The sequence below is a fragment of the Scyliorhinus torazame genome, chromosome 4 (assembly GCF_047496885.1).
Source record: "Scyliorhinus torazame isolate Kashiwa2021f chromosome 4, sScyTor2.1, whole genome shotgun sequence".
Classification (NCBI taxonomy): Eukaryota; Metazoa; Chordata; class Chondrichthyes; order Carcharhiniformes; family Scyliorhinidae; genus Scyliorhinus; species Scyliorhinus torazame.
In genome coordinates this window covers 112,460,427-112,474,454 of record NC_092710.1, presented here as the reverse complement: position 1 = coordinate 112,474,454, position 14,028 = coordinate 112,460,427, and positions in this window count along the sequence as shown.

Genomic DNA, 14,028 nt, shown 5'->3' with positions numbered 1-14,028 from the left:
TGCAGCACTCCCTCAGTACTGACCCTCTGACAGTGCAGCACTCCCTCAGTACTGACCCTTTGACAGTGCAGCTCTCCCTCAGTACTGACTCTCTGACAGTGCAGCCCTCCCTCAGTACTGACCCTCTGACAGTGCAGCACTCCCTCAGTACCGACCCTCTTACAGTGCAGCACTCCCCCAGTACTGACCCTCTGACAGTGCAGCACTCCCTCAGTACTGACCCTCTGACAGTGCAGCCCTCCCTCAGTACTGACCCTCTGACAGTGCAGCTCTCCCTCAGTACTGACCCTCTGACAGTGCAGCACTCCCTCAGTACTGACCCTCTGACAGTGCAGCTCTCCCTCAGTACTGACCCTCTGACAGTGCAGCACTCCCTCAGTACTGACCCTCTGACAGTGCTGCTCTCCCTCAGTACTAATCCTCTGACTGATCAGCACTTCCTCAGTATTGACCCTCTGACAGTGCAGCTCTCCCTCAGTACTGACCCTCTGACAGTGCAGCCCTCCCTCAGTACTGACCCTCTAACAGTGCAGCGCTCCCTCAGTACTGACCCTCTGACAGTGCAGCGCTCCCTCAGTACTGTCCCTCTGACAGTGCAGCACTCCCTCAGTACTGACCCTGTGACAATGCAGCACTCCCACAGTACTGACCCTCTGACAGTGCAGCACTCCCTCAGTACTGACCCTGTGACAGTGCAGCACTCCCTCAGTACTGACCCTCTGACAGTGCAGCTCCCCTCAGTACTGACCCTCTGACAGTGCAGCTCTCCCTCAGTACTGACCCTCTGACAGTGCAGCACTCCCTCAGTACTGACCCTCTGACAGTGCAGCACTCCCTCAGTAATGACCCTCTGACAGTGCAGCTCTCCCTCAGTACTGTCCCTCTGACAGTGCAGCACTCCCTCAGTACTGACCCTCTGACAGTGCAGCTCTCCCTCAGTACTGACCCTCTGACAGTGCAGCTCTCCCTCAGTACTGACCCTCTGACAGTGCAGCTCCCCCTCTGTACTGACCCTCTGACAGTGCAGCACTCCCTCAGTACTGACCCTCTGACAGTGCAGCACTCCTTCAGTACTGACCCTCTGACAGTGCAGCACTCACTCAGTACTGACCCTCTGACAGTGCAGCACTCCCTCAGTACTGACCCTCTGACAGTGCAGCACTCCCTCAGTACTGACCCTCTGACAGTGCAGCTCTCCCTCAGTACTGACCCTCTGACAGTGCAGCACTCTCTCAGTACTGACCCTCTGACAGTGCAGCACTCCTTCAGTACTGACCCTCTGACAGTGCAGCACTCCCTCAGTACTGACCCTCTGACAGTGCAGCACCCCCTCAGTACTGACCCTCTGACAGTGCAGCACTCCCTCAGTACTGACCCTCTGACAGTGCAGCTCTCCCTCTGTACTGACCCTCTGACAGTGCAGCACTCTCTCAGTACTGACCCTCTGACAGTGCAGCACTCCTTCAGTACTGACCCTCTGACAGTGCAGCACTCCCTCAGTACTGACCCTCTGACAGTGCAGCACTCCCTCAGTACTGACCCTCTGACAGTGCAGCTCTCCCTCTGTACTGACCCTCTGACAGTGCAGCACTCCCTCAGTACTGACCCTCTGACAATGCAGCTCTCCCTCATTACTGATCCTCTGACAGTGCAGCTCTCCCTCAGTACTGACCCTCTGACAGTGGAGCACTCCCTCAGTACTGACTCTCTGACAGTGCAGCACTCCCTCAGTACAGACACTTTGACAGTGCAGCACTCCCTCAGTACTGACCCTCTGACAGTGCAGCTCTCCCTCAGGACTGACACTCTGACAGTGGAGCACTCCCTAAGTAAGTACTCTCTGACAGTACAGCACTCCCTCAGTACTGACCCTCTGACAGTGCAGCACTCCCTCAGTACTGACCCTCTGACAGTGCAGCACTCCCTCAGTACTGACCCTCTGACAGTGCAGCTCTCCCTCAGTGCTGACCGTCTGACAGTGCAGCACTCCCTCAGTATTGTACCTCTGACAGTGCAGCTCTCCCTCAGTACTGACTCACTGACAGTGCAGCTCTCCCTCAGTACTGACCCTCTGACAGTGCAGCTCTCCCTCAGTACTGACCCTGAAGTGCAGCATTCCCTCAGTACTGACCCTCTGACAGTGCAGCTCTCCCTCAGTACTGACCCTCTGACAGTGCAGCTCTCCCTCAGTACTGACCCTCTGACAGTGCAGCACTCCCTCAGTACTGACCCTGTGACAGTGCAGCTCTCCCTCAGTACTGTCTCTCTGACAGTGCAGCACTCCCTCAGTACTGACCCTGTGACAGTGCAGCTCTCCCTCAGTACTGTCTCTCTGACAGTGCAGAACTCCCTCAGTACTGACCCTGTGACAGTGCAGCTCTCCCTCAGTACTGACCCTCTGACAGTGCAGCCCTCCCTCAGTACTGACCCTCTGACAGTGCAGCACTTCCTCAGTACTGTCTCTCTGACAGTGCCGCTCTCCCTCAATACTGACCCTCTGACAGTGAAGCTCTTCCTCTGTACTGACCCTCTGACAGTGCAGCACTCCCTCAGTACTGACCCTCTGACAGTGCAGCTCTCCCTCAGTACTGACCTTCTGACAGTGCAGCTCTCCCTCTGTACTGGCCCTCTGACTGTGCAGCACTCCCTCAGTACTGACACTCTGACAGTGCAGCACTCCTTCAGTACTGACCCTCTGACAGTGCAGCTCTCCCTCAGTACTGACCCTCTGACAGTGCAGCTCTCCCTCAGTACTGACCCTCTGACAGTGCAGCTCTCCCTCTGTACTGACCCTCTGACTGTGCAGCACTCCCTCAGTACTGACACTCTGACAGTGCAGCACTCCTTCAGTACTGACCCTGACAGTGCAGCACTCCCTCTGTACTGACCCTCTGACTGTGCAGCACTCCCTCAGTACTGACTCTCTGACAGTGCAGCTCTCCCTCAGTACTGACCCTCTGATAGTGCAGCTCTCCCTCAGTACTGACCCTGTGACAGTGCAGCTCTCCCTCAGTACTGACCCTCTGACAGTGCAGCTCTCCCTCAGTACTGACCCTCTGACAGTGCAGCTCTCCCTCAGTACTGACCCTGTGACAGTGCAGCACTCCCTCAGTACTGACCCTCTGACAGTGCAGCTCTCCCTCAGTACTGACCCTCTGACAGTGCAGCACTCCCTCAGTACTGACCCTGTGACAGTGCAGCTCTCCCTCAGTACTGACCCTGTGACAGTGCAGCTTTCCCTCAGTACTGTCTCTCTGACAGTGCCGCTCTCCCTCAGTACTGACCCTCTGACAGTGAAGCTCTTCCTCTGTACTGACCCTCTGACAGTGCAGCACTCCCTCAGTACTGACCCTCTGACAGTGCAGCTCTCCCTCAGTACTGACCCTGTGACAGTGCAGCACTCCCTCAGTACTGACCCTGACAGTGCAGCACTCCCTCTGTACTGACCCTCTGACAGTGAAGCTCTTCCTCTGTACTGACCCTCTGACAGTGCAGCACTCCCTCAGTACTGACCCTCTGACAGTGCAGCTCTCCCTCAGTACTGACCCTCTGACAGTGCAGCTCTCCCTCTGTGCTGACCCTCTGACAGTGCAGCACTCCCTCAGTACTGACCCTCTGACAGTGCAGCACTCCCTCAGTACTGCCCCTCTGACAGTGCAGCACTCCCTCAGTACTGTCCCTCTGACAGTGCAGCACTCCCTCAGTACTGACCCTCTGACAGTGCAGCTCTCCCTCAGTACTGTCTCTCTGACAGTGCCGCTCTCCCTCAGTACTGACCCTCTGACAGTGAAGCTCTTCCTCTGTACTGACCCTCTGACAGTGCAGCACTCCCTCAGTACTGACCCTCTGACAGTGCAGCTCTCCCTCAGTACTGACCCTCTGACAGTGCAGCTCCCCCTCTGTACTGACCCTCTGACAGTGCAGCACTCCCTCAGTACTGACCCTCTGACAGTGCAGCACTCCTTCAGTACTGACCCTCTGACAGTGCAGCACTCACTCAGTACTGACCCTCTGACAGTGCAGCACTCCCTCAGTACTGACCCTCTGACAGTGCAGCACTCCCTCAGTACTGACCCTCTGACAGTGCAGCTCTCCCTCAGTACTGACCCTCTGACAGTGCAGCACTCCCTCAGTACTGACCCTGTGACAGTGCAGCGCTCCCTCAGTACTGACCCTCTGACAGTGCATCACTCCCTCAGTACTGACCCTGTGACAGTGCAGCACTCCCTCAGTACTGACCCTCTGACAGTGCAGCTCTCCCTCTGTACTGACCCTCTGACAGTGCAGCACTCTCTCAGTACTGACCCTCTGACAGTGCAGCACTCCTTCAGTACTGACCCTCTGACAGTGCAGCACTCCCTCAGTACTGATCCTCTGTCAGTGCAGCACCCCCTCAGTACTGACCCTCTGACAGTGCAGCTCTCCCTCTGTACTGACCCTCTGACAGTGCAGCACTCCCTCAGTACTGACCCTCTGACAATGCAGCTCTCCCTCATTACTGATCCTCTGACAGTGCAGCTCTCCCTCAGTACTGACCCTCTGACAGTGGAGCACTCCCTCAGTACTGACTCTCTGACAGTGCAGCACTCCCTTAGTACTGACCCTCTGACAGTGCAGCTCTCCCTCAGTACTGACACTTTGACAGTGCAGCTCTCCCTCAGGACTGACACTCTGACAGTGCAGCTCTCCCTCAGTACTGACCCTCTGACAGTGCAGCTCTCCCTCAGTACTGACCCTTTGACAGTGCAGCTCTCCCTCAGTGCTGACTGTCTGATTGTGCAGCACTCCCTCAGTATTGTACCTCTGACAGTGCAGCTCTCCCTCAGTACTGACTCACTGACAGTGCAGCTCTCCCTCAGTACTGACCCTCTGACAGTGCAGCTCTCCCTCAGTACTGACCCTCTGACAGTGCAGCTCTCCCTCAGTACTGACCCTGTGACAGTGCAGCTCTCCCTCAGTACTGTCTCTCTGACAGTGCAGCACTCCCTCAGTACTGACCCTGTGACAGTGCAGCTCTCCCTCAGTACTGACCCTGTGACAGTGCAGCTCTCCCTCAGTACTGACCCTCTGACAGTGCAGCTCTCCCTCAGTACTGACCCTCTGACAGTGCAGCACTTCCTCAGTACTGTCTCTCTGACAGTGCCGCTCTCCCTCAGTACTGACCCTCTGACAGTGAAGCTCTTCCTCTGTACTGACCCTCTGACAGTGCAGCACTCCCTCAGTACTGACCCTCTGACAGTGCAGCTCTCCCTCAGTACTGACACTCTGACAGTGCAGCACTCCTTCAGTACTGACCCTCTGACAGTGTAGCTCTCCCTCAGTACTGACCGTCTGACAGTGCAGCACTCCCTCAGTATTGTACCTCTGACAGTGTAGCTCTCCCTCAGTACTGACCGTCTGACAGTGCAGCACTCCCTCAGTATTGTACCTCTGACAGTGCAGCACTCCCTCAGTACTGACTCACTGACAGTGCAGCTCTCCCTCAGTACTGACCCTCTGACAGTGCAGCGCTCCCTCAGTACTGACCCTGTGACAGTGCAGCTCTCCCTCAGTACTGTCTCTCTGACAGTGCAGCACTCCCTCAGTACTGACCCTGTGACAGTGCAGCTCTCCCTCAGTACTGACCCTGACAGTGCAGCACACCCTCAGTACTGACCCTCTGACAGTGCAGCACTTCCTCAGTACTGACTCACTGACAGTGCAGCACTCCCTCAGTACTGACCCTGTGACAGTGCAGCTCTCCCTCAGTACTGACCCTCTGACAGTGCAGCACACCCTCAGTACTGTCTCTCTGACAGTGCCGCTCTCCCTCAGTACTGACCCTCTGACAGTGAAGCTCTTCCTCTGTACTGACCCTCTGACAGTGCAGCACTCCCTCAGTACTGACCCTCTGACAGTGCAGCTCTCCCTCAGTACTGACCCTCTGACAGTGCAGCTCTCCCTCTGTACTGGCCCTCTGACTGTGCAGCACTCCCTCAGTACTGACACTCTGACAGTGCAGCACTCCTTCAGTACTGACCCTCTGACAGTGCAGCTCTCCCTCAGTACTGACCCTCTGACAGTGAAGCACTCCCTCAGTACTGACCCTCTGACAGTGCAGCTCTCCCTCAGTACTGACCCTCTGACAGTGCAGCTCTCCCTCTGTACTGACCCTCTGACTGTGCAGCACTCCCTCAGTACTGACACTCTGACAGTGCAGCACTCCTTCAGTACTGACCCTGACAGTGCAGCTCTCCCTCAGTACTGACCCTCTAACAGTGCAGCGCTCCCTCAGTACTGACCCTCTGACAGTGCAGCCCTCCCTCAGTACTGACCCTCTAACAGTGCAGCGCTCCCTCAGTACTGACCCTCTGACAGTGCAGCCCTCCCTCAGTACTGACCCTCTGACAGTGCAGCCCTCCCTCAGTACTGAGCCTCTGACAGTGCAGCCCTCCCTCAGTACTGACCCTCTAACAGTGGAGCACTCCCTCAGTACTGACTCTCTGACAGTGCAGCACTCCCTCAGTACAGACACTTTGACAGTGCAGCACTCCCTCAGTACTGACCCTCTGACAGTGCAGCTCTCCCTCAGGACTGACACTCTGACAGTGGAGCACTCCCTAAGTAAGTACTCTCTGACAGTACAGCACTCCCTCAGTACTGACCCTCTGACAGTGCAGCACTCCCTCAGTACTGACCCTCTGACAGTGCAGCACTCCCTCAGTACTGACCCTCTGACAGTGCAGCTCTCCCTCAGTGCTGACCGTCTGACAGTGCAGCACTCCCTCAGTATTGTACCTCTGACAGTGCAGCTCTCCCTCAGTACTGACTCACTGACAGTGCAGCTCTCCCTCAGTACTGACCCTCTGACAGTGCAGCTCTCCCTCAGTACTGACCCTGAAGTGCAGCATTCCCTCAGTACTGACCCTCTGACAGTGCAGCTCTCCCTCAGTACTGACCCTCTGACAGTGCAGCTCTCCCTCAGTACTGACCCTCTGACAGTGCAGCACTCCCTCAGTACTGACCCTGTGACAGTGCAGCTCTCCCTCAGTACTGTCTCTCTGACAGTGCAGCACTCCCTCAGTACTGACCCTGTGACAGTGCAGCTCTCCCTCAGTACTGACCCTCTGACAGTGCAGCCCTCCCTCAGTACTGACCCTCTGACAGTGCAGCACTTCCTCAGTACTGTCTCTCTGACAGTGCCGCTCTCCCTCAATACTGACCCTCTGACAGTGAAGCTCTTCCTCTGTACTGACCCTCTGACAGTGCAGCACTCCCTCAGTACTGACCCTCTGACAGTGCAGCTCTCCCTCAGTACTGACCTTCTGACAGTGCAGCTCTCCCTCTGTACTGGCCCTCTGACTGTGCAGCACTCCCTCAGTACTGACACTCTGACAGTGCAGCACTCCTTCAGTACTGACCCTCTGACAGTGCAGCTCTCCCTCAGTACTGACCCTCTGACAGTGCAGCTCTCCCTCAGTACTGACCCTCTGACAGTGCAGCTCTCCCTCTGTACTGACCCTCTGACTGTGCAGCACTCCCTCAGTACTGACACTCTGACAGTGCAGCACTCCTTCAGTACTGACCCTGACAGTGCAGCACTCCCTCAGTACTGACCCTCTAACAGTGCAGCGCTCCCTCAGTACTGACCCTCTGACAGTGCAGCCCTCCCTCAGTAGTGACCCTCTGACAGTGCAGCCCTCCCTCAGTACTGAGCCTCTGACAGTGCAGATCTCCCTCAGTACTGACCCTCTAACAGTGCAGCGCTCCCTCAGTACTGACCCTCTGACAGTGCAGCTCTCCCTCAGTACTGACCCTGTGACAGTGCAGCTCTCCCTCAGTACTGACCCTCTGACAGTGCAGCTCTCCCTCAGTACTGACCCTCTGACAGTGCAGCTCTCCCTCAGTACTGACCCTGTGACAGTGCAGCACTCCCTCAGTACTGACCCTCTGACAGTGCAGCTCTCCCTCAGTACTGACCCTGTGACAGTGCAGCTCTCCCTCAGTACTGACCCTCTGACAGTGCAGCACTCCCTCAGTACTGACCCTGTGACAGTGCAGCTCTCCCTCAGTACTGACCCTGTGACAGTGCAGCTTTCCCTCAGTACTGTCTCTCTGACAGTGCCGCTCTCCCTCAGTACTGACCCTCTGACAGTGAAGCTCTTCCTCTGTACTGACCCTCTGACAGTGCAGCACTCCCTCAGTACTGACCCTCTGACAGTGCAGCTCTCCCTCAGTACTGACCCTCTGACAGTGCAGCTCTCCCTCTGTGCTGACCCTCTGACAGTGCAGCACTCCCTCAGTACTGACCCTCTGACAGTGCAGCACTCCCTCAGTACTGCCCCTCTGACAGTGCAGCACTCCCTCAGTACTGTCCCTCTGACAGTGCAGCACTCCCTCAGTACTGACCCTCTGACAGTGCAGCTCTCCCTCAGTACTGTCTCTCTGACAGTGCCGCTCTCCCTCAGTACTGACCCTCTGACAGTGAAGCTCTTCCTCTGTACTGACCCTCTGACAGTGCAGCACTCCCTCAGTACTGACCCTCTGACAGTGCAGCTCTCCCTCAGTACTGACCCTCTGACAGTGCAGCTCCCCCTCTGTACTGACCCTCTGACAGTGCAGCACTCCCTCAGTACTGACCCTCTGACAGTGCAGCACTCCTTCAGTACTGACCCTCTGACAGTGCAGCACTCACTCAGTACTGACCCTCTGACAGTGCAGCACTCCCTCAGTACTGACCCTCTGACAGTGCAGCACTCCCTCAGTACTGACCCTCTGACAGTGCAGCTCTCCCTCAGTACTGACCCTCTGACAGTGCAGCACTCTCTCAGTACTGACCCTCTGACAGTGCAGCACTCCTTCAGTACTGACCCTCTGACAGTGCAGCACTCCCTCAGTACTGACCCTCTGACAGTGCAGCACCCCCTCAGTACTGACCTTCTGACAGTGCAGCACTCCCTCAGTACTGACCCTCTGACAGTGCAGCTCTCCCTCTGTACTGACCCTCTGACAGTGCAGCACTCTCTCAGTACTGACCCTCTGACAGTGCAGCACTCCTTCAGTACTGACCCTCTGACAGTGCAGCACTCCCTCAGTACTGATCCTCTGTCAGTGCAGCACCCCCTCAGTACTGACCCTCTGACAGTGCAGCTCTCCCTCTGTACTGACCCTCTGACAGTGCAGCACTCCCTCAGTACTGACCCTCTGACAATGCAGCACTCCCTCAGTACTGACCCTCTGACAGTGGAGCACTCCCTCAGTACTGACTCTCTGACAGTGCAGCACTCCCTCAGTACAGACACTTTGACAGTGCAGCTCTCCCTCAGGACTGACACTCTGACAGTGCAGCTCTCCCTCATTACTGATCCTCTGACAGTGCAGCTCTCCCTCAGTACTGACCCTCTGACAGTGGAGCACTCCCTCAGTACTGACTCTCTGACAGTGCAGCACTCCCTCAGTACAGACACTTTGACAGTGCAGCTCTCCCTCAGGACTGACACTCTGACAGTGCAGCTCTCCCTCAGTATTGTACCTCTGACAGTGCAGCTCTCCCTCAGTACTGACTCACTGACAGTGCAGCTCTCCCTCAGTACTGACCCTCTGACAGTGCAGCTCTCCCTCAGTACTGACCCTCTGACAGTGCAGCTCTCCCTCAGTACTGACCCTCTGACAGTGCAGCACTCCCTCAGTACTGACCCTGTGACAGTGCAGCTCTCCCTCAGTACTGTCTCTCTGACAGTGCAGCACTCCCTCAGTACTGACCCTGTGACAGTGCAGCTCTCCCTCAGTACTGACCCTCTGACAGTGCAGCTCTCCCTCAGTACTGACCCTCTGACAGTGCAGCACTTCCTCAGTACTGTCTCTCTGACAGTGCCGCTCTCCCTCAGTACTGACCCTCTGACAGTGAAGCTCTTCCTCTGTACTGACCCTCTGACAGTGCAGCACTCCCACAGTACTGACCCTCTGACAGTGCAGCTCTCCCTCTGTATTGGCCCTCTGACTGTGCAGCACTCCCTCAGTACTGACACTCTGACAGTGCAGCACTCCTTCAGTACTGACCCTCTGACAGTGCAGCTCTCCCTCAGTACTGACCCTGTGACAGTGCAGCTCTCCCTCAGTACTGACTCACTGACAGTGCAGCTCTCCCTCAGTACTGACCCTCTGACAGTGCAGCGCTCCCTCAGTACTGACCCTGTGACAGTGCAGCTCTCCCTCAGTACTGTCTCTCTGACAGTGCAGCACTCCCTCAGTACTGACCCTGTGACAGTGCAGCTCTCCCTCAGTACTGACCCTGACAGTGCAGCACTCCCTCAGTACTGACCCTCTGACAGTGCAGCACTTCCTCAGTACTGACCCTCTGACAGTGCAGCACTTCCTCAGTACTGATCCTCTGACAGTGCAGAACTCCCTCAGTACTGACCCTGTGACAGTGCAGCTCTCCCTCAGTACTGACCCTGACAGTGCAGCACTCCCTCAGTACTGACCCTCTGACAGTGCAGCACTTCCTCAGTACTGACTCACTGACAGTGCAGCACTCCCTCAGTACTGACCCTGTGACAGTGCAGCTCTCCCTCAGTACTGACCCTCTGACAGTGCAGCACACCCTCAGTACTGTCTCTCTGACAGTGCCGCTCTCCCTCAGTACTGACCCTCTGACAGTGAAGCTCTTCCTCTGTACTGACCCTCTGACAGTGCAGCACTCCCTCAGTACTGACCCTCTGACAGTGCAGCTCTCCCTCAGTACTGACCCTCTGACAGTGCAGCTCTCCCTCTGTACTGGCCCTCTGACTGTGCAGCACTCCCTCAGTACTGACACTCTGACAGTGCAGCACTCCCTCAGTACTGACCCTCTGACAGTGAAGCTCTTCCTCTGTACTGGCCCTCTGACTGTGCAGCACTCCCTCAGTACTGACACTCTGACAGTGCAGCACTCCCTCAGTACTGAGCCTCTGACAGTGCCGCTCTCCCTCAGTACTGACCCTCTGACAGTGAAGCTCTTCCTCTGTACTGACCCTCTGACAGTGCAGCACTCCCTCAGTACTGACCCTCTGACAGTGCAGCTCTCCCTCAGTACTGACCCTCTGACAGTGCAGCTCTCCCTCTGTACTGGCCCTCTGACTGTGCAGCACTCCCTCAGTACTGGCCCTCTGACAGTGCAGCTCTCCCTCTGTACTGACCCTCTGACAGTGAAGCACTCCCTCAGTACTGACCCTCTGACAGTGCAGCACTCCCTCAGTACTGACACTCTGACAGTGCAGCACTCCTTCAGTACTGACCCTCTGACAGTGCAGCTCTCCCTCAGTACTGACCCTCTGACAGTGAAGCACTCCCTCAGTACTGACCCTCTGACAGTGCAGCTCTCCCTCAGTACTGACCCTCTGACAGTGCAGCTCTCCCTCTGTACTGACCCTCTGACTGTGCAGCACTCCCTCAGTACTGACCCTCTAACAGTGCAGCGCTCCCTCAGTACTGAACCTCTAACAGTGCAGCGTTCCCTCAGTACTGACCCTCTGACAGTGCAGCTCTCCCTCAGTACTGACCCTGTGACAGTGCAGCTCTCCCTCAGTACTGACCCTCTGACAGTGCAGCTCTCCCTCAGTACTGACCCTGTGACAGTGCAGCACTCCCTCAGTACTGACCCTCTGACAGTGCAGCTCTCCCTCAGTACTGACCCTGTGACAGTGCAGCTTTCCCTCAGTACTGTCTCTCTGACAGTGCCGCTCTCCCTCAGTACTGACCCTCTGACAGTGAAGCTCTTCCTCTGTACTGACCCTCTGACAGTGCAGCACTCCCTCAGTACTGATCCTCTGACAGTGCAGCTCTCCCTCAGTACTGACCCTCTGACAGTGCAGCTCTCCCTCTGTGCTGACCCTCTGACAGTGCAGCACTCCCTCAGTACTGACCCTCTGACAGTGCAGCACTCCCTCAGTACTGCCCCTCTGACAGTGCAGCACTCCCTCAGTATTGACCCTCTGACAGTGCAGCACCCCCTCAGTACTGACCCTCTGACAGTGCAGCACTCCCTCAGTACTGACCCTCTGACAGTGCAGCACTCCCTCAGTACTGACCCTCTGACAGTGCAGCACCCCCTCAGTACTGACCCTCTGACAGTGCAGCACTCCCTCAGTACTGACCCTCTGACAGTGCAGCTCTCCCTCTGTACTGACCCTCTGACAGTGCAGCACTCCCTCAGTACTGACCCTCTGACAGTGCAGCACTCCTTCAGTACTGACCCTCTGACAGTGCAGCACTCCCTCAGTACTGACCCTCTGACAGTGCAGCACTCCCTCAGTACTGACTCTCTGACAGTGCAGCTCTCCCTCTGTACTGACCCTCTGACAGTGCAGCACTCCCTCAGTACTGACCCTCTGACAGTGCAGCACTCCCTCAGTACTGACCCTCTGACAGTGCAGCACTCCTTCAGTACTGACCCTCTGACAGTGCAGCTCTCCCTCAGTACTGACCCTCTGACAGTGCAGCACCCCCTCAGTACTGACCCTCTGACAGTGCAGCACTCCCTCAGTACTGACGCTCTGACAGTGCAGCTCTCCCTCTGTACTGACCCTCTGACAGTGCAGCACTCCCTCAGTACTGACCCTCTGACAATGCAGCTCTCCCACATTACTGATCCTCTGACAGTGCAGCTCTCCCTCAGTACTGACCCTCTGACAGTGGAGCACTCCCTCAGTACTGACTCTCTGACAGTGCAGCACTCCCTCAGTACAGACACTTTGACAGTGCAGCTCTCCCTCAGGACTGACACTCTGACAGTGCAGCTCTCCCTCAGTACTGACCCTCTGACAGTGGAGCACTCCCTAAGTAAGTACTCTCTGACAGTACAGCACTCCCTCAGTACTGACACTCTGACAGTGTAGCACTCCTTCAGTACTGACCCTCTGACAGTGCAGCTCTCCCTCAGTGCTGACCGTCTGACAGTGCAGCACTCCCTCAGTATTGTACCTCTGACAGTGCAGCTCTCCCTCAGTACTGACCCTCTGACAGTGCAGCTCTCCCTCAGTACTGACCCTCTGACAGTGCAGCTCTCCCTCAGTACTGACACTCTGACAGTGCAGCTCTCCCTCAGTACTGACCCTCTGACAGTGCAGCACTCCCTCAGTACTGACCCTGTGACAGTGCAGCTCTCCCTCAGTACTGTCTCTCTGACAGTGCAGCACTCCCTCAGTACTGACCCTGTGACAGTGTAGCTCTCCCTCAGTACTGTCTCTCTGACAGTGCAGCACTCCCTCAGTACTGACCCTGTGACAGTGCAGCTCTCCCTCAGTACTGTCTCTCTGACAGTGCAGCACTCCCTCAGTACTGACCCTTTGACAGTGCAGCACTCCCTCAGTACTGACCCTGTGACAGTGCAGCTCTCCCTCAGTACTGTCTCTCTGACAGTGCAGCACTCCCTCAGTACTGACCCTTTGACAGTGCAGCACTCCCTCAGTACTGACCCTTTGACAGTGCAGCTCTCCCTCAGTACTGACCCTGACAGTGCAGCTCTCCCTCAGTACTGACCCTCTGACAGTGCAGCCCTCCCTCAGTACTGACCCTCTGACAGTGCAGCAATTCCTCAGTACTGTCTCTCTGACAGTGCCGCTCTCCCTCAGTACTGACCCTCTGACAGTGAAGCTCTTCCTCTGTACTGACCCTCTGACAGTGCAGCTCTCCCTCTGTACTGACTCTCTGACTGTGCAGCACTCCCTACGTACTGACCCTCTGACAGTGCAGCACTCCTTCAGTACTGACCCTCTGACAGTGCAGCACTCCCTCAGTACTGACCCTCTGACAGTGCAGCACTCCCTCAGTACTGACCCTCTGACAGTGCAGCACTCCCTCAGTACTGACCCTCTGACAGTGCAGCTCTCCCTCAGTACTGACCCTCTGACAGTGCAGCACTCTCTCAGTACTGACCCTCTGACAGTGAAGCTCTTCCTCTGTACTGACCCTCTGACAGTGCAGCACTCCCTCAGTACTGACCCTCTGACAGTGCAGCTCTCCCTCAGTACTGACCCTCTGACAGTGCAGCTCTCCCTCTGTACTGACCCT